At 34.8% G+C, this 24926-nt stretch overlaps 1 protein-coding gene across 3 annotated transcripts in view; it reads left to right on the plus strand.

The window, feature by feature from the left end:
- Nucleotides 1–24926, plus strand: part of Alh (coiled coil domain containing protein Alhambra) — a 294506-nt gene that overhangs the window by 225941 nt on the left and 43639 nt on the right. The gene's annotated exons all lie outside the window — the stretch shown is intronic.

Consider the following 24926-nt stretch of genomic DNA (forward strand, 5'->3'; position numbering starts at 1 on the left):
TACTCTTATAAAAACCCTTCAGTAATTTGAATGTCTCAATCATATCACCCCTTTTCTGCCTATCAACCAATTTCTGCAACTCACAAATCCTCAACCTGTTCTCATAAGGTTCATTCCATAGACCTGCTATCATCTTGGTCACTTGTCTCTGGATTCTCTCCACCTCCTTCCCATCAAGAAGAAACCCCGGCGCCCAAATCTGGGCATAGTAGTCTAGATGTGGTCTTATCAAGGCTCAATACAGAGGAACAATAACCTGTTTGTCTCTGCTCGTCAAAGTATATTTCAGCAACCAGGTGATTTGATGAGCTGTTTTAGCCACTTTTGCGATGTGCCCCTAAACGCTAACTCCCTAACCACCAACACTCGCAAGTCCCTGGCCTCATCAATCTCCTGGAGTACAGTTCCACCAATGTGGTATACCGCTGCTAATCTTTTCACCCCAAAATGCATCACCTTACACTTTGCCACATTAAATTGACATCCATTCTCCTTAGCCCAGTCCTCCAAACTGTCCAAATCATCCTGCAAAATGTTGACACCTCATGCATTCACTATTGCTTTACCCAACTTTGCATCATCAGCAAACAAATGAACAGTTCCTCTCGGATCCTTTCCTATATTGTTAATGAGCAAATTAAACAGTAGTGGTTCAAGAACAGAACCCTGCGGCACACCACTAGTCACAGGTCATCTTTTGGACTCTACTCCTGAGTAAACCACAATCTGATATCTCTCCATCAACCACCCTCCTATTCATCTCACCAACCCTGTATCCATCCCCATATGCTGCAGTTTACTGATTAGAATTCCATGTGGTATCCTGTCAAAGGCCTTAGCAAGGTCCAGTAGAATCACTGTTAAACCCATTATCCTTATCCAGTTCAGCCATCACTATGTTATACAATGTGAGCAAGTTACTGAGCATGATCTACCCTTCACAAAACCATGCTGTCCCCCATACAGTATCCCATTTTCATCTATCCATTCCTATATTTTCCTCTTGACTATTTTCTCCAAGACCTTGACAATGATTTCGTATATGCTGATCGGTTGGAAATTTACAATAGCAGTCTTTCAACCGCCTTTATACAGTGTAACTATTTTCCCCTCCTTCCACCCCCTCGATACTAACCCAGACCCGAGACTCAATTTAAACAAAATGGTCAAGGACACTGACAATTCTTTAGCCGCTTCACGTGCGACACGAGCTGTTATACCATTCAATCCCATTGATGTGTTGACATTGAGCAATAGACTATAGATTTTGTAATAAACTATTCACCTCCGCTTCATTCACCACAATTCCTGTATAAGCTGTTGGTTCCTTCATTCCCGCAATGTTACCACCTGGATGATATACTCTTGCAGAGTGAGGAAGAGGAGAAGCAAGTTTGATGAGTTTGCAGTTGTAATGTAAAGGGATGTTGGACAGCAGCTGTTCTTGTTTTAACAGGCCTAACAACAAGTGGATGAATGCTTGTGAATGTCATTAGGTGATAGACAATTTTTATTGTCAAGTGCAATACCATTACTCATCATCAAATTCCTGCCATGTACCCTCAAGGGGGTGTACAGGATATGATAGTACTACATGAAAAAAAAATTACATCATTATTAACTTCCTATCTATAATTTTCCTCCAAATCAGTCTGTTACTTGTCAAGCCTCCAACATTATCAGATCTTATATTTCTCTCGTCTAAGGCACTTTTGTACTGCATCAATCCACCTGTATCTTGGTCTTCCTCTGGGTCGTTTTGCTGTCAACCTGGCAGAAAATTTCGCCCATTCTGTTTAAGTGACCATACTACCTGAGATTAGCTCTGCTAACACATTCCGGGATGCTGACAATGTCAAGTTCTTTCCTAATATCCTCATTTTTAATATGATATTGCCATTGATGCCATCTGTTCACGCCTCTAATCTTTCTCAGGACTCTCATATCTGCGGTCTCTAGTCTTTGGTCAAGTATTTTACTTCTGACCCAGCTCTCAGATCCATAAGTTAAAACCGGTTTGAACACTGTCTTGTATACAGCTAATTTAGTGTTCCGACTAATTTCTGTCTTATTCCATATGAATTTATTCAGTTGACTTCCCACCATACCAGCTTTGCTGATTCTGTTGTCTATTTCCATATTTAATTTACCATCTTCACTTAAAATCGTGCCTAAGTAGCTGAAATATTTTACTTATTTCACAGGTTTTCCATTCACAACACAGTTGACATTTTCATTGATTCTGCCTATTTTCATTGTCTTTGTCTTTTTATTGCTGACCTTTATACCATATCTATTACAACAGTTATTCAATTTAGTCAGAGAATCTTGCAGACTTGTAGTGGATTTATTTAGAAGTATAACATCATCCGCATAAAGCAAAGAGCTAACATTAACATCTCCAATTTTGATATCATGTTTAATACCACTTACCTTCATAATGCGATCCATATAAATAATGAATAACAGAGGGGATAATGTACATCCTTGTTTCACACCAGGTTTAACATTAAACCATCTTCCTGTACTTCCTTCAATTCTAACTGCTGACTTACAACTCAAATAAAGACTAAGTATTGCTTTATATAATGTTCCATTGACACCATATAACATGTAGCGTATTGAATAGCTTCTCTCTTGGCACCTTGTCATATGCCTTTTCCAAATCGACAAAACTTAAATACAGATCTTTGTTATATTCCCATGCTTTCTCGACTATTTGTCGTAAAGTGAAGATCTGATCCTGACAGCCCTCTATATGGCCTGAATCCAGCTTGTTCTTCACCCAGCTTTTCTTCCACAATTCTTCTCAACCGTTTCTCAAGTATACTTGCATAGATCTTGCCAGGAACACTCAGTAGGGAAATACCTCTGTAATTCTCACATTCAGTTTTATTTCCCTTTTTATATATGGGTACTATGAGAGCTCTACTCCAATCATCGGGAATTCGTCCCTCTGTCCAGGCTTTCTGAACTATGCAGTGCAGCCACTGTAAGACTCTTATACCACCATACTTCAGCATTTCTGGTCGAATATCATCTACTCCTGCTGCCTTTCCACATTTCAAGCCTTTGATGGCTTTTTCTACTTCAAGTATGGATATGTATTCCTGACTGCATGCATGGTCAGCGTTTTTTACCACTGTGCTGTCATCACTGTTTGTTTCATTTAGCAGTTTTTTTCGAAGTAATTAATATGCTTGCCACTCCATACTTCAAGCATATCTTTTTCTCCCGTTTTCATGTCACCTTTATCATCTCTAACTCCGTTTACAGCACTCTTTCCTCCGTTCATAAGCTTCTTCAATAACCTGCAGAATATTTTGCCACCTTCTTGATGTTTATTTTCTGTATTCTTGCCAAAGTCCTCCCATGACTTTTGTTTAGCTTGTTTTACACAGTGTTTAGCATTCTTGCATTTGTCTCTGTATTCTCTAAGAGCATAAGCTGACTTATTTGCCAGGAACGTTTGATATGCTTTCAACTTTTCCTTCACTGCCTGTTTAACTTCCTGTGTCCACCATGGAGTTCTGATTTTTCTATCCTTGCAGACAACTTCACCACATGCCTCTCTAGCTGAATCAATCAGGGCTTTTTTCAAGGCTTGCCACTGAATCTCCAAGGTTTGATTCCTGTTCTCAAACTCTTTCATTTTTTCTTCAATAATCTTTGTGTATTTTAGTCTACAGTTCACATCTGAGAGCTGCTCAACTTTTATTTGCTTTAAAACTTTCTTACATATCATTGTTTTTAATATGAAATTCAATTTTATCCTGCTCAAGACTAAATACTGATCACTTCTAATTTCAAATCCTCTGTACACTCTGGTGTCCTGCACCAGGGAGAAAACATCACTATCAACAATAACATAGTCAATGAGACTTTTTTTATTCCTTGCCTCTTCTCTCCATGTGAATTTGTGCACATAATAACCAGTCCATGTCCTGAGCAGAAATCCAACAGATATTTGCCATTATTATTAGCTTTGCTCTTTTCTCCAAATTTTCCCAAAATATTTTTGTATGTCTCATAATCATTTCGTACTCTACTATTTAGATCCCCAACCATGACCAATATTTCCTTTTTCATTGTGTCAGTTGCTTTTTCTAAAGCCTCAAAAAAAAAAACCATTACTGTGTTTATTAAAAGTGTGAAGTGAGTCGGAAAAATTTTTCATATTTAATGTCATTGCCTGGATTTATCTTAGGCTTGCATCTTGTGAGTTTGAATTCACTGTTTCTTGGATGTTTCTGAATGTCTTTAGTAACCAAAAGTATTAGAGTTCCTGATTGCCTGCTGTGATACCATTTTCTTTCTTATTGGAGATTTAAAGTAACAATTAACATAAATGCGCTTTATGTTTATAATGTATTGATACTATTTATAACTAGTAGTAGGCATCTGTGACCATTCATCTGAAGTCTTTAAAAAGTTTTTGGCAAATTAATTTGCATTAATTTTCCCATAGTTGTTGAGAGGAGAATGCTTCATTACTGAGAGTGACTCCAAATACGGTCTTCTAGATTTGTTACAGCTTCTTCGCACTACTGGGTTTTTTTTTTTTTTTTTTCCCACATCATTTCTGCAAATTGTTCCAGTTCTGCTGTAATTAGGAATTTTAATAACATGAAAAAAAAAATTCTCTGTCTCACTCACTCACTGCTCTCCGGGAGAAAAACTTAGCTCTTACCCCTTTCTTGACTGCAAATAAATTTAACTTCCATGAATGCCCCAGTGGAATTTAACTGTGTTCTCTCCTCACCTTCCATATAACCGAAAAATTCATCAGATGATATCCTGTAACACCCATTCAGAAGTATATAGACCTCTATTATATTACCTGTCTTTCTTCTGTTAACCAGAGTCTGTAGTTGTAGTCCACATTCTCTCAATCTGTCCTCATAATATACATTCCATAATCCCAATGTAATTTTTGTGACTCTTCTTTACAGCCTTTCCAACTTCTTTATCCCCTCTAACCCGAGGAGACTAAATCTGCACATGGATTTAGTTCTGTTACGTCGTTGCTTTCTCTATATTTTACTGATTTATATCTTTCTATTCTTTCCTTCAATTGTTAATTCACTTCTTTAGAATTTAAAAATCCTTACTCAGGGAGACAATACTAGATTCTGAGGCTCTCTTACACAATATTTTACTTTAATACGGCTGTATAGATTCAGACTGCATTCGTGACCTAAATCTATAATTATATACACTTTCTAATTCCTTCCTGCCAAAAGAGGTTCTGGAATCGCAATTAGGCATGATTCAGGTTTAAGTAAATACGACATGTTTATTGGAATAGCAAAACAAAATACACAAAAAAATTCATACATTCAATTTGACTCAATATCAAATAAGGAAACTCGAGTTAAGAGATTAATATACTCTAAATTAAATCAAAGGTTATAAAGCATCGTAAAACACAGTAATTGAAAATTGGGATAGATTGCAAATGATATGATGTTAAGCTAAAATTCCCTTCTGCAAGCTAGTCATACGATAATATAAATAAACATTCTAATGTTTCTCAGTTACTAAAAATCCAAATCCTAATCTCGTTAAGTTAATTCAGTCACATACAACACAAAAGATTTCTTCCAAACAATTCTTATTCTCAGAAGGAGGTTAACTATCTAATTAGAGTCTGTCCACAAAGTTCTTTAGAATAATGTTCATAATTTACATTCACATATAATTCTCTCTCTTCTAAGGAATTCTAAACACAAAATAGAGTAATTCTACTTTACCGAAATTTTTCATGAAGTCTTTCAGCACCACTTGTATGTCTGGTTACCTCTTGTATATTGGTTGTCCTTATGCCAGCGTAGGGCTACGCTATCTTCATATTTACTGCCAATCACAGACTCGATTTTTTTTGCGTCTCAGGAAACATCTCTATTTCTTTCGATGGGACTTCTCTGCTAGGGTTGGAATTTTCCCCTTCAGCTCTGCGTGGAATAGTACAGCATTCTCAGGAAAACTCGTCGTCCGTCGTCATAGCACTGATGCTTCATTCCCCTCACTCGAACCACCGGCTAACTTCCGAACCAGGAAAACGAAAAGACAAGTCGATACAGTGCTCATCCCCTTATATTCTTGGATCGAGCACCCCCCTTTTTTGGAGTCCCTTTTGCACATGACCTATATCTTTTCTCCCATTGGGTTCATCCTTTGCTGTTATGCTCTTGTATTCACAGAATTTGCGTTGACGTACCTTCCGCATAAGCTACTGCCGTCGGTGTTACGCTGGACACATGTAGTAGTATACCTTCTAAGAATTGTTACTTAATTTCTATCTGGTGACTCACAATCACTCTAAACAGTAAAGTGAGGCTTAAATAATATTAACAAATTCCACTTTTAAGACTTTCTCTAATTCTATCTTAGTATATATCACAATAGATTAAAATACATGGTACGTAAAATCTCTGTATGTATTTGTATGGTTTCATGCAACTTTTGTTATGTACTTCTAACTATTCTTTCTTATCACTCTTTGGTATATCTTTAATATCTCCTTACGCTAAACTGCCTTCTGCACTTCTTATTCTTCGAACACCAGAAAATTTATTTGATTAAAAGCAGCACCACTGATGTTCGTTTTCTATTAACAAGAAGTGTAAAAATGCATCCAGTGGTTTTCCATTTACCCTCAGAATATCCCTAATTTAATTAGTATCTGCAGTCGTGGTCTACTATCTATCCTTTCTCTTGGGTTCCTGCTAATAGGCTCTAATATTTCTTCGGAACAGTGCGTCAAATAATTAAGAATCAGGCGACACTTATTTAATATTTAAACAACAAAATTTAATTCACATAAGACAAATTTACTGCATTTTTTTCAGTAATAGAAAAAAAACATCTCAATTCAAATCTGTATAAATAAATTAGTTAAGTTCTTGTATTTTACTCCCACAAATCATCACATATTTAACTAATTTTCTTAATATAACATAAATTATTTATACTGAGCAATGGTACTTATTACTTAATTGTTAACTCTTATTCATCGAACACATAGACAATGTCTTTTACACACAATTGCTCCTTCCTTTCTATTCTGGGAATATTCTATAGGTAAGTTTCACCAATTCAGCACACAGTTACACTATGACTTATTTCAACTACAAATTCCTGACAATTAATTACTTTATAATCTTCAACTGTTAAATATGCCTATTTAGATCAGCCTCTGCTTTACAGTCTGCTAATAAAAGTTCTCTTAAAATCTCAAGAAAATTGAATAAACGGGTCAACTCACTTTATAGCTGCTACCCACTGTGCACTTGGCTTCGAACTGGACTTCTGTTCCCTTTTCTTCCGTGTCAGGTTTTTCTCTCCCTGTTTATGCCACGATAGATTTACTGACTGTTCTGGGACGCTGTACTCACCACACTTCAGACAAAGATTATCGGCTTGTGGAATGCTTGCATGCGTGTTGGACTAACAGAGCAATTTCTTCCCTCTGGTTGACAGCTCCCGGCGAAGACTCTTCAATTCGTCATCAAATATCTGTTTTGTCTGGTGGATCGGCTCCTTGTCATTTTTCTTTTAGATCACTGCCATGATTTCTCCTGAATTCGCGATCCGTATGACATACATCTGACGGGTTAACTGTCGACTACTAACCGACAACCTCTGGATCACTGATGAAAATTTCTGGAAAACTGATGTTGTGATCTTTTCGTGAACTCTTTTTATTCGGTCACTTGCGAATCCTTGCACGGAGATACGTGACCCCCAACATTTCATTGAAATCCCTTGATCCTTTTCTCAGACTGACCCTTCCTTTGTTTTTCTCCAACACTCCCTAAATCCTATTCATTCTGGTAGCGGACATTCGTTTGAAGCTTTTGTCGGTCCACCTAGCACTGACCTTGAGCGTTTCCATGTAAAACACACAAAATTTGACGTCTTTACATAGAGCTAAAAATATACTGTTTACTAGTGGCAAGGTATTGCCTTAATACTTCACCTTCTAGAATATTCCCTTATTTGGCAGAGAGCATATACAATTCCCATTGGGATTATTTACATTTAAACAAACATCTATGTACAAGTTACAATTCTTACTGGGTAAAATTTACGTAAAAATATTTAGACTTTTTGGAGCTACATAAATATTTTTACAAAGGCCCATCCCTTCTTGAAAAAATTTTAAACATGAAAATGGATGAAAAATGAAAATTTTTTTAATACTGTGTTTCTGTGTCGTGAGTCATAAATTCTCTGGATCGGACTACACTCAGATTTGTCATTTATCTTAACGCAGAGAATGCCATCAGCCTGTCCTGTGGGCTCCTCTTTTTGCAACTGGTGCTGTGACTTACTGTTTTCCTTCTATTCTCCATACCGCTTTATACGGTGCTTCGAGATCTCAAGAAGTATCTTGTCTGATAATGTGGTTTGTTCCCTGAGCCATCACCTGCTGTATTGCTCTCTCCAGGGGATTTGCACCGTTCAGCTTCCTCATCCTTGGGAGCCTCCTGCGTCACGAACCAATAATATCGCGCTGCACCTTCTTCAGACATGTACACATCATCTCTCCTTCGATTAAGACAGGGTACCCTTACCCTTCTCTTCTCGATGGCTGAGATCCCCCTTCTCTAACAAGGCATCAAGAGAATCACCCAAGCATCCAAGCCTGTCATCACTCTTGTGGTAACAACTTCAACCTAAATCTCATGCATTTCTGCTTCTTTATCCAGTGTAGTCGTAGTAGCACTGTGCATCATGTTGCATAATCCAGAATGATATATTTCAGCAAAGTGATTCACTGTTTGAACATTCTCATCAGTTTCTGACACAAAAATTAAATCTGCATTCAGTAAAATTATTATTCCACATTCATTCTTTCTTTTACTTGTGGCATAATGATAAATTTGTTTGAATTGCCTTTAGCCTGCATAGTAATTTCTTTTCACACTCCTATTTAGCTGTTTGCCCAATACTGGTTACTTTTCTGGCTTGTGCTTTGTAGAATTTATAACTCCTGTCACTTCTTTTTTCCTGCCTCTTCTTGTTCTGATCAGTTTTCTTATCCTAAGTTTCTTTAATCGTTTTTCCACTTTTTTTTCCAGTTCTCTGATTGATTTTTTTAATAATTTCTTTTAATTGGGATATTTCCGATGTCAGATTATCACTTCTATATTACCAACATCACTGCTGCATCATTTGTACTCATTAGGACAAATGTTCTTCTCACTAGCAGCTCTATTAACTTGTGGTTTAGACACTAACTTATTGTGGTGAATTTTCGTAACAATTGTTACGAAATGCACTAATACAGTAAATCCACTAAAAACTGCAATAACATACTAAAGTGAATCTAAGAAAACACAAAATAAAATAAAAAATCACAATCGTACAGGAGCTTCATAACGGCATGTCTACCCAAGATAACCTCAAACTAGAATATGCCTTATATTCCAATTATTGAACATCGATCAATTTTAAACTTAAATTTTATTGTTTTCGGGTTTTGCATTTATTTTTCCCAGGTTAACTTATGATGTGGTTTTATTGTATTTGAAAAATAAATGTGAAAGATGACCCACCAGTAAATTTTTACTTTGATCTAAAATGAACATTTGCAGGATTTTTTAAAGCAGTATAAATAATCTCTGTAATATTCATTATATATTATTTCTGCTTGTTCATAAATGGGCACCATCAAGTGATGTAATCAAGTTTAGCTTGCATATACTGAAAACGTGTTTCAGCGTACATTTATGTATGGGATGGAAAAAGTTTATAAATGCAACATTTATAATTATAGCATGCTCATTTATAGTCATTCTTTTGCATATAAATTCTCTTTTCCATTGCATTTCTATTATCTAGACATGAACTATAGTGGTGCATATTTTATTTTCAGAATTCATTTCATTCACATTTTATATTTACATATCTATCCATACATGCAAGGTTATAACATCTTTAGTGCATCAGTGTGGTGTGCATGCATGTGCTTACGTACATATGTATGTGTTCAAGAGGAGAAAGTAGGAATCTGTTAATGTTTCTTGAACAAGTAAAGGTTATATTCTTTGGGAAGCATGAGGAAGGCTGTTCTACAGAACTGAGGTATATTGAATGAAAAAAAGAAAAGAGAAAGAGGAAAAGACTTTTGACAAGTGTTAACCTGGACAGTAAATGAACCTTGACCACAGTTGCTATATTCTGACTTGAATGTCTACTATCACCTTTCCACTCTTAAAAAGAAAGTGGAGAGGTGATAGTAGACATTCAATGGAACATTGCTTATAAAAAACATAGAGAAAATGCACAAGCAGTAACAGAACTTTAAGTTAATCTCTGAGAGAGTGGTCATTATTTTACCAGATTATCCTCTTATGAATACCAACAAGCATTTTTGGATAGCTTTTTGGTATACCACCCAGAATCTGTGAGCAGAAATTCTCAATTGAATGGCTTTGTGATTTATAATAGTATTAGCAGTTATACATAGAAATATGTCTTGAGTTGAAAATGACATCTAGTTTTTCAGGGGCTGAAGAGGATTCATCCTTTTATTTTTATTTTTTTCATATTGCATCTTTTAAAGAGTACTACTTATGTAGTACTCTTTAAAAGATGTTTTAAATTATACTCAGAGTGGTAATATTATTATAAATGTCATATTGCTTATATAGCTGCTGTTGAAGAGTATTTATGCATATTATAATTGTGGAGCTTAGCAACCAAAATATTAATTTATTTAGGAACATTTACAAATCAGAGTTGTCCACATATGTGCTTCAACACCAGTGAAGGGTGATATCTCTCATCTAGATATGCTGATTTGCATATTTTATGAATGTATTTTTGTTATCATTATCAGGAATCATTGTTTGCATTTTATTTAAAAAATAAAATAAAATCAGTATCCAAAACATTTAAGAAAAATGATTGGGGTTTAATGACATTTTAATTGCAATATGTGTATCCTAGCAAAATACTTAATCAAACTGAGAGCTGTCCGACTTTGCACATTATAGAGAAAATATTATTGGAATGAGTAAGTATGAAAGACGAAAGAGACTCATATCATGTGAAATGAGTCTCCACAAGTTGAATAAATTGGTATGTCTAAATAATACTTAATCATAAACAGAATTTTGTTGTTGTTTGGTAATACAGTAATCCCTGAATTATCTGATTGCACATGGTAAGCAGTTTTGGTTGGATAAGTGAAAGGTTGGTTTGCTTGCCTAGTGATTAACATACCTTATGAACAGGCCTTTAGATTTGAATCCTGTAGTGGGCGTGGATATTTGTGATTGTCTTTAAGTTTGGGATGAATTTCAATTTCTGGGGTGAGACCACCTCACCATTTTTCAGGTGAGAGAAATGAAGTGCCTTGAAAAAGGTCAATTTTTTTGTTTTCTGCAGTAGATTGTGTGGACTATGTAAAGATAAATGAATAAAATAATTTTAAAAATTTCTTATCTCATCCATGGGTACCATAGGTATGAGATACATAAATAAAAAATGAAAAAAATAAAAACACTGAAGATACAGTTAATTGATTCTGTACCAGAATGTATTAGTTGACACATTAACCCATTCATTGGGTCAGTTAATTGAGGGTTGTTATTTGAAGATTCTTTGACCTTCATTATTTCCATATTGCCGTTTGGAAATACTGAAATCCAACTTTTATCTAGATAATTTAGATATAATTAATTCTAAAACTATGTTATTGTTGATAGTGATGTTTTCTCCCTGGTGCAGGACACCAGAGTGTACAGAGGATTTGAAATTGGAAGTGATCACTATTTAGTCTTGAGCAGGATAAAATTGAATTTCATATTGAAAAGAATAACATGTAAGAAAGTTTTAAAGCGAATAAAAGTTGAGCAGCTCTCAGATGTAAACTGTAGACTAAAATACAGAAATATTATTGAAAAGAAAATGAAAGAGTTTGAGAACAGGAATCAAACCTTGGAGATTCAGTGGCAAACTCTGAAGGAAACATTGATTGATTCTGCCAGAGAGGCATGTGGTGAGGTTGTGAGCAAAGATAAAAAAAATCAGAACTCCCTGGTGGACACAGGAAGTTAAAGAGGAAGTGAAGGAAAAGAAGAAAGCATATCAAAAGTTCCTGGCAAATAAGTCAGCTTTTACTCTTACAGAATACAGAGACAAATGTAAGAAAGCTAAACAGTGTGTAAAACTAGCTAAACAAAAGTCATGGGAGGACTTTGGCAAGAATATAGAAAATAAATATCAAGAAGGTGGCAAAATATTCTGGAGGTTGTTGAAGAAGCTTAGGAATGGAGGAAAGAGTGCTGTAAAAGGAATTAGAGATGATAAAGGTGAAATGAAAACAGGAGAAAAAGATATCCTTGAAGTATGGAGTAATTACTTTGAAAAAATGCTAAATGAAACAAGCAGTGATGACAGCACAGTGATAAAAAACACTGACCAGGCATGCAGTCAGGAATACATATCCATACTTGAAGTAGAAAAAGCCATCAAAGGCTTGAAATGTGGAAAGGCAGCAGGAGTAGATGATATTCGACCAGAAATGCTGAAGTATGGTGGTATAAGAGTCTTACAGTGGCTGCACTGCATAGTTCAGAAAGCCTGGACAGAGGGACGAATTCCCGATGATTGGAGTAGAGCTCTCATAGTACCCATATATAAAAAGGGAAATAAAACTGAATGTAAGAATTACAGAGGTATTTCCCTACTGAGTGTTCCTGGCAAGATCTATGCAAGTATACTTGAGAAACGGTTGAGAAGAATTGTGGAAGAAAAGCTTGGTGAAGAACAAGCTGGATTCAGGCCAAATAGAGGCTGTCAGGATCAGATCTTCACTTTACGACAAATAGTCGAGAAAGCATGGGAATATAACAAAGATCTGTATTTAAGTTTTGTCGATTTGGAAAAGGCATATGACAAGGTGCCAAGAGAGAAGCTATTCAATACGCTGCAGTTATATGGTGTCAATGGGGCATTATATCAAGCAATACTTAGTCTTTATTTGAGTTGTGAGTCAGCAGTTAGAATTGAAGGAAGTACAGGAAGATGGTTTAATGTTAAATCTGGTGTGAGACAAGGGTGTACATTATACCCTCTGTTATTCATTATCTATATGGATCACATTATGAAGGAATGTGGTATTAAACCTGATATCAAAATTGGAGATGTTAATGTCAGCTCTTTGCTTTATGCGGATGATGTTATACTTCTAAATAAATCCGCTACAAGTCTGCAAGATTCTCTGACTAAATTGAATAGCTGTTGTAATAGATATGGTATGAAGGTCAGCAATAAAAAGACAAAGACAATGAAAATAGACAGAATCATTGAAAATGTCAACTGTGTTGTGAATGGAGAACCTGTGGAACAAGTAAAACATTTCAGCTACTTAGGCACAATTTTTACTGAAGATGGGGAACTAAATATAGAAATAGACAACAGAATCAGCAAAGCTGGTATCGTGGGAAGTCAATTGAATAAATTCATATGGAATAAGAAAGAAATTAGTTGGAACACTAAATTAGCTGTATACAAGACTGTGTTCAAACCAATTTTAACTTATGGATCTGAGAGCTGGGTCAGAAGTAAAACACTTGACCAAAGACTAGAGACCGCAGATATGAGAGTCCTGAGAAAGATTAGAGGTGTGAACAGATGGCATCAATGGCAATATCATATTAAAAATGAGGATATTAGGAAAGAACTTAACATTGTCAGCATCCAGGAATGCGTTAGCAGAGCTAATCTCAGATGGTATGGTCACTTAAATAGAATGGGAGAGGAAAGATTAGCAAAACAAGTGTTCTCTGCCAGGTTGGCAGGAAAACGACCCAGAGGAAGACCAAGATATAGGTGGATTGATACGGTACAAAGTGCCTTAGACGATAGAAATATAAGATCTGATAATGTTGGAGTCTTGACAAGTAACAGACTGATTTGGAGGAAAATTGTAGATAGGAAGTTAGTAATGATGTAATTTTTTCATGTAGTACTGTCATATCCTGTACACCCCTTGAGGGTACATGGCAGGAATTTGATGATGATTAATTCTAAAATGTGATCCTGGCAATCTAAAGAGAAAATGCATTTTTTTTTTTAATTTCTTGTTAATGTGCATCCTGTCCAGGAAAGATAAGAAATGTAAAACAACATTTAGCATCTAATTGGCTGGGTAGAGATAAAAATAAGATACTCTGTAAAGATATTGTTTATCTCACTAATTAGAATATGATGAAGAAATAATATATAAAACACAGAAACAAAAAATGTGTGTGTGATGTTGGTGGAAAGTTAAGTCAACAGTTGTGTAATGAAAGCTTAAAGAGTCTAAATTGATTGAAAGTTTGGTGGGTGGGTTGGAGGCATTGAAAAGCAACAGCAGCTAATGATAATGCAACTGGAAAGGCAAAATTGGCATGTGGCAGCAATGTTAAATTTAAACTACTGTTTTAGACAAATGCATATTATTTTGATAATATTACTTACTAAACTGATCACATTGTCAAGGAGGAATCTTCTTTTTAACTGTATGAAATGTATAGATAGAAAGAAAACTTATTAGAAATAAATTGAAAGCTCTCAAGAGTTTTTTATCACAATTTATAAAATGAAAAATATTTATTAAACATCTTTCAGCACAAATTCTTTAGCTTTCAAAAACTTAGGTTAGGAAATGCAATTTAAAGAACATTCTCATTATTTTACTATTTCATTGCATTTGTTTTTATCTGAGAAAGATTTTTCCCTTTATTTTCATATATTCGAGGTATTATATTATAAGTTAGATGTTGCTAAGAAATGTCATAATATTGAAAAATATTTGCTTTATATGAGTAAGTGAAATTAAGTTTTAAAGATGTATAATAAGTGTACAAAAAGTTTTGATGATAATGAAAGTTGATGAAATGTGTTATCTTTAAAAATGTAGATTCTTAATTTTTCACACTTTTTCAAAATTGAGTACTGTTCTTTCTACTATGACAAACTACTGAAAGGCCTGATCCAAGTCCCATACTAGCAATGCTCTTAATTCTCATTATTGCAGATAACAAGGTGTTCAGAAATTCTTGGAAGCCATTTCATTTACTAGAAAACAACATGAAACTCCACAATTCAAAATTGTTCACATGCTGAATGCACATTTATTTTTAACTAATATCTACTAAGCATGACAACAACCATAACAAAGAGTTATATTGTCCCACAAGGGTGACAGTGTTGGATTGTATATCCTGGCTTTGAATCCGCCATCTTGTTGGAATGTTATTCTTATTTAAATTATCCGTTTTTATTTGTTAGATGCCGAATGATACTATCTGAATATAGAGAAATTTATATTATCCTGTGCTACCCTATATTCAGACTAGTCTATATAATATAGAGGAATCATTCATCAATTAACTTTTTCAGTCACACTTTGCCGAGGTTAATATTATCATTTAAGGCTTCCGCAAGGTCCGATATTTTTTATGATCAGTGCAATGAAGGAGAATCAGGCAAACACCAAATTAGAATCAATAAAACAAAACATTTAATGCGGGGTTATATAACATCTACATTAAGTATAACTTTGAAAACATCATCATCATCAAATTCCTGCCATGTACCCTCAAGGGGTATACAGGATATGACAGTACTACATGAAAAAATTACATCATTACTAACTTCCTATCTACAATTTTCCTCCAAATCAGTCTGTTACTTGTCAAGACTCCAACATTATCAGATCTTATATTTCTATCGTCTAAGGCACTTTGTACCGTATCAATCCACCTATATCTTGGTCTTCCTCTGGGTCGTTTTCCTGCCAACCTGGCAGAGAACACTTGTTTTGCTAATCTTTCCTCTCCCATTCTATTTAAGTGACCATACCATCTGAGATTAGCTCTGCTAACGCATTCCTGGATGCTGACAATGTCAAGTTCTTTCCTAATATCCTCATTTTTAATATGATATTGCCATTGATGCCATCTGTTCACACCTCTAATCTTTCTCAGGACTCTCATATCTGCGGTCTCTAGTCTTTGGTCAAGTGTTTTACTTCTGACCCAGCTCTCAGATCCATAAGTTAAAATTGGTTTGAACACAGTCTTGTATACAGCTAATTTAGTGTTCCGACTAATTTCTTTCTTATTCCATATGAATTTATTCAATTGACTTCCCACGATACCAGCTTTGCTGATTCTGTTGTCTATTTCTATATTTAGTTTACCATCTTCAGTAAAAATTGTGCCTAAGTAGCTGAAATGTTTTACTTGTTCCACAGGTTCTCCATTCACAACACAGTTGACATTTTCAATGATTCTGCCTATTTTCATTGTCTTTGTCTTTTTATTGCTGACCTTCATACCATATCTATTACAACAGCTATTCAATTTAGTCAGAGAATCTTGCAGACTTGTAGCGGATTTATTTAGAAGTATAACATCATCCGCATAAAGCAAAGAGCTGACATTAACATCTCCAATTTTGATATCAGGTTTAATACCACATTCCTTCATAATGTGATCCATATAGATAATGAATAACAGAGGGGATAATGTACATCCTTGTCTCACACCAGATTTAACATTAAACCATCTTCCTGTACTTCCTTCAATTCTAACTGCTGACTCACAACTCAAATAAAGACTAAGTATTGCTTGATATAATGCCCCATTGACACCATATAACTGCAGCGTATTGAATAGCTTCTCTCTTGGCACCTTGTCATATGCCTTTTCCAAATCGACAAATCTTAAATACAGATCTTTGTTATATTCCCATGCTTTCTCGACTATTTGTCGTAAAGTGAAGATCTGATCCTGACAGCCTCTATTTGGCCTGAATCCAGCTTGTTCTTCACCAAGCTTTTCTTCCACAATTCTTCTCAGCCGTTTCTCAAGTATACTTGCATAGATCTTGCCAGGAACACTCAGTAGGGAAATACCTCTGTAATTCTCACATTCAGTTTTATTTCCCTTTTTATATATGGGTACTATGAGAGCTCTACTCCAATCATCGGGAATTCGTCCCTCTGTCCAGGCTTTCTGAACTATGCAGTGCAGCCACTGTAAGACTCTTATACCACCATACTTCAGCATTTCTGGTCGAATATCATCTACTCCTGCTGCCTTTCCACATTTCAAGCCTTTGATGGCTTTTTCTACTTCAAGTATGGATATGTATTCCTGACTGCATGCCTGGTCAGTGTTTTTTATCACTGTGCTGTCATCATTGCTTGTTTCATTTAGCAGTTTTTCAAAGTAATTACTCCATACTTCAAGGATATCTTTTTCTCCTGTTTTCATTTCACCTTTATCATCTCTAATTCCTTTTACAGCACTCTTTCCTCCATTCCTAAGCTTCTTCAACAACCTCCAGAATATTTTGCCACCTTCTTGATATTTATTTTCTATATTCTTGCCAAAGTCCTCCCATGACTTTTGTTTAGCTAGTTTTACACACTGTTTAGCTTTCTTACATTTGTCTCTGTATTCTGTAAGAGTAAAATCTGACTTATTTGCCAGGAACTTTTGTTATGCTTTCTTCTTTTCCTTCACTGCCTCTTTAACTTCCTGTGTCCACCAGGGAGTTCTGATTTTTTTATCTTTGCACACAACCTCACCACATGCCTCTCTGGAAGAATCAATCAATGTTTCCTTCAGAGTTTGCCACTGAATCTCCAAAGTTTGATTCCTGTTCTCAAACTCTTTCATTTTCTTTTCAATAATATTTCTGTATTTTAGTCTACAGTTTACATCTGAGAGCTGCTCAACTTTTATTCGCTTTAAAACTTTCTTACATGTTATTCTTTTCAATATGAAATTCAATTTTATCCTGCTCAAGACTAAATAGTGATCATTTCCAATTTCAAATCCTCTGTACACTCTGGTGTCCTGCACCAGGGAGAAAACATCACTATCAACAATAACATAGTCAATGAGACTTTTCTTATTCCTAGCCTCTTCTCTCCATGTGAATTTGTGCACATTTTTATGTTGGAACATGGTGTTAGTAATAACCAGTCCATGTCCTGAGCAGAAATCCAACAGATATTTGCCATTATTATTAGCTTTGCTCTTTTCTCCAAATTTTCCCAAAATATTTTTGTATGTCTCACAGTCATTTCCTATTCTACTATTTAGATCCCCAACAAGGACCAACTTTTCCTTTTTCATTGTGTCAGTTGCTTTTTCTAAAGCCTCAAAAAATTCCTCCACTTCTACCTTAATAGAACCTTCTGTGGGACCATAGGCACAAATAAGTCTCATTGTCCAGTTCCCCATTCTCATATTTGCCCACATTACTCTACTTGAGACTGACTGCCATTCAAGAAGATTAGCCTCGTATTTTGTGTTGAATACTATGGCTACTCCTTCTTTTCCTTGATTGTTATTGCCTGAATATAACATTTTGTATTTATTGCTCAGAAAGATCTCACCAGTTTTGGTCTTTTTTGTTTCAGTCACCCCTATTATGTCGATCTGGTACTTATCTAATTCCTCAGCTAGCTCCATTTCTTTGCCATTCAGGCTTCTTACGTTGATAGTACCGATCTTTAACTCTGGTGATGTTGAGTTGGGCTTTGTTTTCAGATTTGTTCCAGTAGCTGACTTTTCGCTGTTCGCCCTGGTTCTTTGAAACTTTGAAAACAAGATATTGCAAATCAACTTAGTTCAGGTATTCATAACAAACATAAAACATTAGGCATCAGACATTCAGCTGTCAATTCTATATTCTTCCGAATAATTAAAACGGTTCACACAGTCCAATGTTACAGAATCTTACAGTAAATACTCTTATAGTAGAACTCTCTAATTCTCTGTTTGTCAACAAACACTTAATTCAATTATGAGGCCATTATCACTTCAAGGGGGAAACACTTTAAAGCTCCATACTTCGGCTAATTTTAGTAGAATGCCACAATTAATGTTAAGATATATCAGGCGGAGTTAACTCTTATTTCTTCACGCTGAAATATAAGAAAAATGGACTCCTTTTACCGGGTTACATCCTTTGCACATCAGATTCACTGTAGGCACACTTAAAACTGAAGTTAACTATCACTTTGAAGTAACACTATTCAAAGGGAATCTTCACTGTATAACTGAAATATTAAACATAGAGCTTCACAAGTCTTGACACATTCGTTTTAGGTAATCTACTTATTCCTTGTTTTCTTCTATGCATTAAATTCAGCCTTGCACTATTCTTCCTCAAAACAATTGGAATTCTTCGTAATTTTAGAATTCCGTATAAATATTCCTAATTGCCTATTAATTTCCCATTTCCTTCTTAATCTATTTACAGCATATCCAAATCTCTTTGCTGCCACCCGTTACTCTACTCCTTGCTGTCCTGAATGCTTCTCCTCATTTACTTTCGTTCTCCAATTAAATACATTCATTCTTTCTGCCAAAATCTGGTTCTAGCTAGTTCAGCTTATATCTTCTCACTTTGAATACCATAGCTCATGCTCCACGCACGCGCTATCTAAAATTAGCTCCGTTTCCTTGACAACAGCCAATCAAATCCAATCAGAAGAATTACATAAAATTACCTTTACATACAGAAATAAAAGATATATCACAATTCATATAATATACATTTAAGTTTATATACATACAGTTTCTTATAATAAATTTTACAGAATAAACCAAATAAAAAGAATGACTTGTTTATATAGTCTTTTCATTATTATTACATATTCTAAGATTAAATAATAACAAACAAACTTCTAAACATTTATATGAATAATATATTACAAGCAAGATACTAACAACAAATGATATTTACAAGTCCTGCTTATGACATGGTGGATTATGTTAAATGTGAATGAAGTATTAAAACATACAAAATATCTTCATTCACAATTTAATAACAGAGAGTGAAGTTGCCATGATTTAGAAGACCCATCGTGTTACATAAAAATTAATCTCCTAACTCAACATTGTATTCTCTATGTTGTTGTTTATTCTTTACCAAGTCCTCAGATTTTTTTTTTTTTTTTTTTTCAGCAATATATAAAAACCAATGTCCTGGAGACATAAAATTTCTGTATCTGTGTGAGACTAGCTGTCTCACCTTGGCTTTAAAGTCTATTTTATATCAGATAACTGTTCAAACCAGAGGGTGTTCATTGCATTGTTTTTTGACTGTGAAGCTGATAGATGGAAGATTAACTTCACATAATATTTTCAGTGAACAATACTGTGGACCTTCCATTGGTGTTTCCACCTTGTTGTGGTGGAGGGTTTGCACACTCCAGTGACTTGGAGATCTGTGCTGGTGGGATCATAGTTACAGGTTAAAATGTAGGGACAGACTAAGAGAGATATCATGGTCCTCTGAGTTGGGGATTATTACGATGGACTTGACTTACCATTTAGTGTAAAAAACCTGTGAGTTACAAAACCAGGTACTAGATTTACAAACTGGACTGTTCACACTGGCAGCTTATAGTTGGAACATGGAATATAAAAACTTGGTTTAAACCTGGATCTCTTCAATGTATTATTGATGCAATAGAAAATTGCAGTATTCAAATCTTAGCAACAAACCACATTGCCAGGTCATGGAAACTTAGTAAAAGCAATGTATTTTGCAATAGAACATATAGTGAAATGATGAATGATAACATCTTACCATATATAAAAACTTTCACACCAGTAGATGATTAGCTCTGATATTGCAACATCTGTTTGATGTTGCAATTATCAATGGTTTTGCACCAGTAGAAGATAAGGATGTTGATATCAAACATAAATTTTATGAAGAACTTGAAAAGATATATATGATTCTTTACTTGAAAATTGTATGCCATTAGTTATGTGTGACTTGAATGCTAAAATAAGAAAAGAAACAAGATATAGACCAAGAGTTGGTCCAGATAGTCTCCATGACATTAGTAATGACTAACAATTGGATTAGTGCTCTCTACTAACTGTAAGCAATCAAATAGACCATGTAATGATAAGCAGTAGGCAGAAAATGTGTAAGAAATGTCTATACCTGCTGGATAATTGATGGAGATACTGATAACTACCCGGTAATAGCACACTTCAAGCCAAGACATTTTTGTTAAATGGAGAAATGTTAACAGAATCGGAAATACGAATTGACATAATATTGAAAAGTATGAGGATGTAAACATGCAAAGATAGTATACAGAAAAGATAAAGCAGGAAATACAGTATTGAGTTCCTCCTATAGCTGAGAGAAATAAAAAAAAATCAAATAGACTCAGATCAAAACTATTATTACTTGTTATGCAAAAGAAACTTCAATTCATAAGCAGCAGAAAGAAAAACAAATGTTCAATAGAAAGTAATGAGATAAGGTTAAAAATGCTACCGAACCCATTACTATGAAATACTGAGAACTATAGGCCCTAGAGAAATTTAATAGTAAAACTGTATTGAGAGAAAAGACTGGCAAAGAAAATATTAATTGAAGAAAGCCATTCAAATACTGACTAACAACCAAGGAGATATTATTACTCAAGAAAAGGAAATTGTTGAGGATTCAGACAGTATTTTGAGAGACTGCTAAACAAGTCACCATCACCAGATGAAAACTTTACACTCGAGGTATAATGTTTAGAAGAAAATGTTGAAAAAACCCACTGAGGAACCATCTCTGACTGAAGTCAAGAATGTTATTAAAGCACTACAAAATAATAATGCAGCTGGGGAAAATAAAATTACAGCAGAACTTCTAAAAATTAGAGAACACCCTTAACAACTGAGTCTCAGATGCAATCATCAGAGACTGTGTGTGGCTTCTGCAAGAGAAAGTCAAAAACTTATCATATTTTTATGCTCTGACAATTGTTAGAAAAACATTATGAATTTGATAAAGAATTACATCTAGTATGTGTACTATAAACAAACATATGATAGCATACATCAAAATGCATTATGGAATACAGTTAGACTGTTTAGAATACTGCAAAAGTATATAAATATGATATGACTGTGTATTGCCACACCCTCTGCAAAGTACATTTCTTACTGAAATATTCATCAACTTTTGAAATGAAATTTGGTCTTCATCAGGGAGATGCTCTCTCACCAATCATGTGCAACCGAGCATTGGAAAATGTCATTAGAAACCTGAATGAAGAAAGGAGGATGGAAACGAATAGGAAGAACATCATGTTTGCTTATGCGAATAAACACTTATGCAAATAAGTGTTTATTCGCATAATGCATTTAAATTCACATTAGAGGATATGGATGGTTTTTTCTTATTCCTTTTGGTTATTATTTTTTTAAAATATAGAATAAATAGAGATGCAAACATAGGGGATATCCCTGTCTAACACCTTGATTTATTTCTTGCCAAAATGACTGTTCTTTGAATGCTATTTAGTATTGGTTTTTCTAGTAATATGCTTGTTCAAAACCAATAAATGTGATTCATGTTTCTAGATTGTACTATACATAAGGATCCTTTTCTAAATATTCCGTGTTTCAAGAATATAAAGTCTTCAGAATATTTTGTAACAGGAATTCAGAATGCTTATGCCACTATAATATGAAGATCCTATTTATTATCGTTTTCATAAATAGGAATTACTGTTGCTCTTTTTCCTTCTTTTGGTGGAATTCCTATTCAATAATAAGTCTCTCACATTAGGGAGACAACCTGGGACAAATTAATATTTTAAGCACTGGCTTGGTGAGAATTTATTTTTTCTTTTTAGATATATAAATTCATGTTTTGAATCCCCACCAAATCTTAAATGACCATGGAGATTACCATCTCATAATTGCAGTGTTAATAATTATTATTGCCAGCCTTCCACCAGGAGACATGTCAATTTGGCATGGCAATACTGAAAATTCTACAAATTATCTGACTCTTACTTCCTACCCACCTGTAATAGTCAGTGAAACTACTGCTCTTGTTATCAGATGTGTTTGAAATCTGTCCATTGTGAGAGAAAATTGATGCATTCGAAAGAAATCCAACTTCATCAGTATAGCCCAAAACCAACTGCTTCATGCAGCGGGGAGGGGTATTGAGTAATTGCCATTTTCCAGTCTGGTATTTATAACACATTTACCATCACTGTATAAGTTGGCCTTTGTATATTCTTACAACACACACAGCTGAGCTTTTTTCTCTCATTTTCTTCATATCTGATTTTTACTTAAATTTGTTTTAATTTTATATTTATTTAAATATTTAAACACACACACAATAATATCCATGTGCTAAATTACATGCACTATCCTACTAGCGCTCATAGGCACTTCTCCACTGCAATAAAATAGATGTAACTATCCAAATGCAAATTTTGCTGCCTCTCAAAGGAGATCATTAGTTAATATTACCTGAATATTAGTCAAGTGTCATTTGCAGAGAGGAAATCATTCACAAAGTGTATAATTTGGCAACATGCTGAAGCTATGGAAGTCATTTAGTCCTCAGGCAGTGATTGATAAGAGCAGGCCAACACTCTGTCAGAGAGTGTTGGCCTGCTCTGGCCTTCATCCTGTTATCAGATACTAGAGAATCTTATGTTTGAAATGCAAGCAGTACAGACAATTCCAGTAATGTTTCCACAGCATATAGAGAGCATGCATTAAATTTTCACTGAAACCACAAGCCTTTCTTAACAACATCTTGGTCCACATTAATCAACAATACACATTGCTGATTAACAATCAACATCATTTCTGCGAAGTGACAAAGCTGTAGCACTCTTCTAGTTGGTGGACTTGTTTGAGCATGGAGGATGCCTGGAGAATGCTAAGTGTATTGTTCAAACAAAGAAATTTGAAATTGGTAGTGTCTTTGTATCTTTATATGGAGTTCATTGCAGATGTTATCATTGTGCTTGACAAACTTATTAAAACATCTCTGGATGAACTGGAACACAGAATTAAGGCTGGCTGCAATGCCCTTCTTTGTTTGGTGGAGCATTCTGTTTTAAAGGATGGTATTATACTGTTCAACTAGTAGAAAGTCTATCTGTGGTGTATAGAAACAGTTATTACAGCAGAAGATGTGACAATGCAACGTCTATCATTAAACATATTTTGTTTATATCTGCACATCTCTTGGCTTTTGGTAGGACAGAGAAGAGTAAAATTGAATAATTCCATTAAATGATGTAATGATTCCAATATTTCATCTGTCACAGAGACATCATCAGGGACTTTATTTTAAACTTTTTTATTTATTTATTTTATTTATTTTTTTTTTATGTTCACAATTACTGAGTAATCTTTACAATCAATTTTAGCCTTAATAGATACATATTTTATTCAAAGTTTTTTCACTTGGTTAGACTATAAATTATATATTTATCCTTTATCCAAGTGTAAGCAAACAAAGTTTGTGCCTTAAGTATCTTCAGGACTGGGGCAACTCATAGCAAAGGTGCACTAAGTTCTCGTCACTTTCCTTTGTATCCCATAATGCAAAGTACATCTCCTTGCGGACATGTATAATGCTATGCATTATGGGAAGGGTCACTACCCAGGCCGGTTTCGACCTTTATTGAGATCTCTTCAGTGGGAGCCAGACCCAGAGGTGATACCATGGTTGAAGCTATGCAGAAGTCATATTTCCATATGTCATTACCAAAAGGTGTAACATCTTATTGTTAAATTACTCTGGATTAGAGAAAGATGTTTGAAGTTTTTTTTCCCCACTTGGTTAGACTATAAATTATATATTTTGTTTAATCCTTTATCCTGTAACCAAAGCAGACTTTTTAAGGACTTAATGCAATAAGCTTGTCTTCTGCTCCCTTTTAAAGGTTATTGTGCAGAACTTCTGCTATACCATGTTTCCATCTCTCTCTCTCTCACACACACACACATATGGATGAAAGATCTCTGATCTTTTATCAGGACATCAGAAAAATACTCAGCTGCCTTGATAATACTAATAAGTCCCCTGGTCCAGATGGTATCACTCCAGTTGTACAAAAA

Source organism: Typopeltis vanoorti, chromosome 4 (genome assembly GCF_054136105.1).
Source record: "Typopeltis vanoorti isolate ZY-2024b chromosome 4, IOZ_Tvanoo_1.0, whole genome shotgun sequence".
NCBI classification, from domain to species: Eukaryota; Metazoa; Arthropoda; class Arachnida; order Uropygi; family Thelyphonidae; genus Typopeltis; species Typopeltis vanoorti.